Below are 5867 nucleotides of genomic sequence, written 5' to 3'. Positions count from 1 at the left end.
TGTTGTGAGAGAGGCCGAGTAGCTGACGGCAAAGGTGGAAATGGCCTTGGTGGACTGTGTTCACCCTGACCTAGAAAAAGTTGTAAAAAAAGAGTAGCTGTAGTCATAAATTGTAGAAAGTTATCTGAAGTAGTGTATACAGTGTTATACAGTGTTTACTACTGTACACCACCACATTCAGACCTAGTTATCTAAAGTAGTGTATACAGTGTTTACTACTGTACACCACCATATTCAGACTTAGTTATCTAAAGTAGTGTATACAGTGTTTACTACTGTACACCACCATATTCAGACTTAGTTATCTAAAAGTAGTGTATACATTGTTTACTACTGTACACCACCACATTCAGACCTAGTTATCTAAAAGTAGTGTATACAGTGTTTACTACTGTACACCACCACATTCAGACCTAGTTATCTAAAGTAGTGTATACAGTGTTTACTACTGTACACCACCACATTCAGACCTAGTTATCTAAAAGTAGTGTGTACAGTGTTTACTACTGTACACCACCATATTCAGACTTAGTTATCTAAAAGTAGTGTATACAGTATTTACTACTGTACACCACCATATTCAGACCTAGTTATCTAAAGTAGTGTATACAATGTTTACTACTGTACACCACCATATTCAGACCTAGTTATCTAAAGTAGTGTATACAGTGTTTACTACTGTACACCACCATATTCAGACTTAGTTATCTAAAGTAGTGTATACAGTGTTTACTACTGTACACCACCACATTCAGACCTAGTTATCTAAAGTAGTGTATACAGTGTTTACTCCTGTACACCACCATATTCAGACCTAGTTATCTAAAAGTAGTGTATACAGTGTTTACTACTGTACACCACCACATTCAGACCTAGTTATCTAAAGTAGTGTATACAGTGTTTACTACTGTACACCACCATATTCAGACCTAGTTATCTAAAGTAGTGTATACAGTGTTTACTACTGTACACCACCACATTCAGACCTAGTTATCTAAAGTAGTGTATACAGTGTTTACTACTGTACACCACCACATTCAGACTTAGTTATCTAAAAGTAGTGTATACAGTGTTTACTACTGTACACCACCATATTCAGACCTAGTTATCTAAAGTAGTGTATACAGTGTTTACTCCTGTACACCACCATATTCAGACTTAGTTATCTAAAAGTAGTGTATACAGTGTTTACTACTGTACACCACCACATTCAGACTTAGTTATCTAAAAGTAGTGTATACAGTGTTTACTACTGTACACCACCATATTCAGACCTAGTTATCTAAAGTAGTGTGTACAGTGTTTAATACTGTACACCACCATATTCAGACTTAGTTATCTAAAGTAGTGTGTACAGTGTTTACTACTGTACACCACCACATTCAGACTTAGTTATCTAAAGTAGTGTGTACAGTGTTTACTACTGTACACCACCATATTCAGACTTAGTTATCTAAAGTAGTGTGTACAGTGTTTAATACTGTACACCACCACATTCAGACCTAGTTATCTAAAGTAGTGTGTACAGTGTTTACTACTGTACACCACCATATTCAGACTTAGTTATCTAAAGTAGTGTGTACAGTGTTTACTACTGTACACCACCATATTCAGACCTAGTTATCTAAAGTAGTGTATACAATTTTTACTACTGTACACCACCATATTCAGACCTAGTTATCTAAAAGTAGTGTATACAGTGTTTACTACTGTACACCACCACATTCAGACTTAGTTATCTAAAGTAGTGTGTACAGTGTTTACTACTGTACACCACCATATTCAGACCTAGTTATCTAAAGTAGTGTATACAGTGTTTACTACTGTACACCACCACATTCAGACCTAGTTATCTAAAGTAGTGTATACAGTGTTTACTACTGTACACCACCATATTCAGACCTAGTTATCTAAAGTAGTGTATACAGTGTTTACTACTGTACACCACCATATTCAGACCTAGTTATCTAAAGTAGTGTATACAGTGTTTACTACTGTACACCACCATATTCATCAGACTTAGTTATCTAAAGTAGTGTATACAGTGTTTACTACTGTACACCACCATATTCAGACCTAGTTATCTAAAGTAGTGTATACAGTGTTTACTACTGTACACCACCATATTCAGACCTAGTTATCTAAAGTAGTGTATACAGTGTTTACTACTGTACACCACCATATTCATCAGACTTAGTTATCTAAAGTAGTGTATACAGTGTTTACTACTGTACACCACCATATTCAGACCTAGTTATCTAAAAGTAGTGTATACAGTGTTTACTACTGTACACCACCATATTCAGACCTAGTTATCTAAAGTAGTGTGTACAGTGTTTACTACTGTACACCACCATATTCTGACCTAGTTATCTAAAGTAGTGTGTACAGTGTTTACTACTGTACACCACCATATTCATCAGACTTAGTTATCTAAAGTAGTGTATACAGTGTTTACTACTGTACACCACCATATTCAGACGTAGTTATCTAAAGTAGTGTATACAGTGTTTACTACTGTACACCACCATATTCAGACCTAGTTATCTAAAGTAGTGTATACAGTGTTTACTACTGTACACCACCATATTCAGACCTAGTTATCTAAAGTAGTGTATACAGTGTTTACTACTGTACACCACCATATTCATCAGACTTAGTTATCTAAAGTAGTGTATACAGTGTTTACTACTGTACACCACCATATTCAGACCTAGTTATCTAAAAGTAGTGTATACAGTGTTTACTACTGTACACCATCATATTCAGAACTAGTTATCTAAAGTAGTGTATACAGTGTTTACTACTGTACACCATCATATTCAGACCTAGTTATCTAAAGTAGTGTATACAATGTTTACTACTGTACACCACCATATTCAGACCTAGTTATCTAAAGTAGTGTATACAATGTTTACTACTGTACACCACCACATTCAGACCTAGTTATCTAAAGTAGTGTATACAGTGTTTACTACTGTACACCACCACATTCAGACCTAGTTATCTAAAAGTAGTGTATACAGTGTTTACTACTGTACACGACCACATTCAGACCTAGTTATCTAAAGTAGTGTGTGCAGTGTTTACTACTGTACACCACCACATTCAGACCTAGTTATCTAAAAGTAGTGTATACAGTGTTTACTACTGTACACCACCATATTCAGACCTAGTTATCTAAAAGTAGTGTATACAGTGTTTACTACTGTTCACCACCACATTCAGACCTAGTTATCTAAAAGTAGTGTATACAGTGTTTACTACTGTTCACCACCACATTCAGACCTAGTTATCTAAAAGTAGTGTATACAGTGTTTACTACTGTACACCACCACATTCAGACCTAGTTATCTAAAGTAGTGTATACAGTATTTACTACTGTACACCACCATATTCAGACCTAGTTATCTAAAAGTAGTGTATACAGTGTTTACTACTGTACACCACCATATTCAGACCTAGTTATCTAAAAGTAGTGTGTACAATGTTTACTACTGTACACCACCATATTCAGACCTAGTTATCTAAAGTAGTGTATACAGTGTTTACTACTGTACACCACCACATTCAGACCTAGTTATCTAAAGTAGTGTATACTGGGTTTACTACTGTACACCACCACATTCAGACCTAGTTATCTAAAAGTAGTGTATACAGTGTTTACTACTGTACACCACCATATTCAGACCTAGTTATCTAAAGTAGTGTATACAGTGTTTACTACTGTACACCACCACATTCAGACCTAGTTATCTAAAAGTAGTGTATACAGTGTTTACTACTGTACACCACCACATTCAGACCTAGTTATCTAAAGTAGTGTATACAGTGTTTACTACTGTACACCACCACATTCAGACCTAGTTATCTAAAGTAGTGTATACAATGTTTACTACTGTACACCACCACATTCAGACCTAGTTATCTAAAGTAGTGTATACAGTGTTTACTACTGTACACCACCACATTCAGACCTAGTTATCTAAAGTAGTGTATACAATGTTTACTACTGTACACCACCACATTCAGACCTAGTTATCTAAAGTAGTGTATACAGTGTTTACTACTGTACACCACCACATTCAGACCTAGTTATCTAAAGTAGTGTATACAGTGTTTACTACTGTACACCACCACATTCAGACCTAGTTATCTAAAAGTAGTGTATACAGTGTTTACTACTGTACACCACCATATTCAGACCTAGTTATCTAAAGTAGTGTATACAGTGTTTACTACTGTACACCACCACATTCAGACCTAGTTATCTAAAGTAGTGTATACAGTGTTTACTACTATACACCACCATATTCAGACCTAGTTATCTAAAGTAGTGTATACAGTGTTTACTACTATACACCACCATATTCAGACTTAGTTATCTAAAGTAGTGTATACATTGTTTACTACTGTACACCACCATATTCAGACTTAGTTATCTAAAGTAGTGTATACAGTGTTTACTACTATACACCACCATATTCAGACTTAGTTATCTAAAGTAGTGTATACATTGTTTACTACTGTACACCACCATATTCAGACCTAGTTATCTAAAGTAGTGTATACAGTGTTTACTACTATACACCACCATATTCAGACTTAGTTATCTAAAGTAGTGTATACAGTGTTTACTACTGTACACCACCATATTCAGACCTAGTTACCTCAAGAAGATTAGTATCGTGTAACACATCAGACCTTATAGTTCCTCATCATAGTTTGTTTTATGAGCTTTTTTTATTACTTTACATACCAGAATTAATTTGAGTTATGTGCAATCTTTGGATGGGAATATAAACTGTGGCGTGCCAAGATCTACCACAAGAGAATTGTAGTCACATGGGTAAAAAAAATACCTGTACGAAACCTGTCTATGAACCTGCATATGTAGTTGTTAAATGAATGAAATGAAATGAATGCATCAGAGTTTTAAAAAATAAGTGAGATAGCATTACAGTTATTATGTTATCATTTATGTGATAATGATAACATATAACACTAATTCTATGTGGTAATGGTAACAGTGAGTGGTAACATGATAAACATGTCTACATGTGCCTAGTAGCTTAATTAGCATCTAGACTCATTGTTTTGAAATTAATGTGGTTTGATGCCGGATATAAATGTGCTGTAGAACTGTGGGAAATAGAAACAAAAAGTGATGGTGTACATAGATAATAAAACGTACATCATTATCATTGAGTATCTCAATATTTCATTTTACTTTTCAAAAATTGACCAGTAAGTTTGATCTCAGCAATTAACACACACATACAAATATTGATTGATTACAGCATGTACTGGTCCAGGATTAGACAGTTCAATTTTCAGGGGATTATCTTTGTAAGTGTTATTGAAACCTGTGACAAGTAATTTTATATTTTTACCATATAATTCATTGTATGATGGTGGGTATGGTTTTTCATGTTTATATCTGGCTGGTGGAATTGGAGTTGGTTCTGAACTTGAACTCGGACAGGGTGAATTACTATCAGGTCTGGTGCTGCCATTATCAACAATCGTTACCTCTATCTGTGCTGGTCTGTTAGTATCTGCATGTAGAAGAAATAACTATTAGTTACTGTACTTGTCATGTAACCATTAAATATACAATATGCAAATAATAGTACAGTTATAATTAAATTGTTTGACACTAAATATATATTAATGATAATGCACAACATTACAGAATGGAATTTTACTATATCTATCACTTGTATGTAAATTAAGTACCATCTTTGTGAGTGCTATAACAAAAGTAATTAACATGTAGTTGAATTTCTAAAATATTAATAACTTGGATAATTAGTTATTAACTGCTGCTGGTATGAAATAATTAATTCTTTGTAACAAGGCCATAT

Source organism: Glandiceps talaboti, chromosome 6 (assembly GCF_964340395.1).
Source record: "Glandiceps talaboti chromosome 6, keGlaTala1.1, whole genome shotgun sequence".
NCBI classification, from domain to species: Eukaryota; Metazoa; Hemichordata; class Enteropneusta; family Spengelidae; genus Glandiceps; species Glandiceps talaboti.
Note: the sequence above shows the minus strand (reverse complement) of the source record.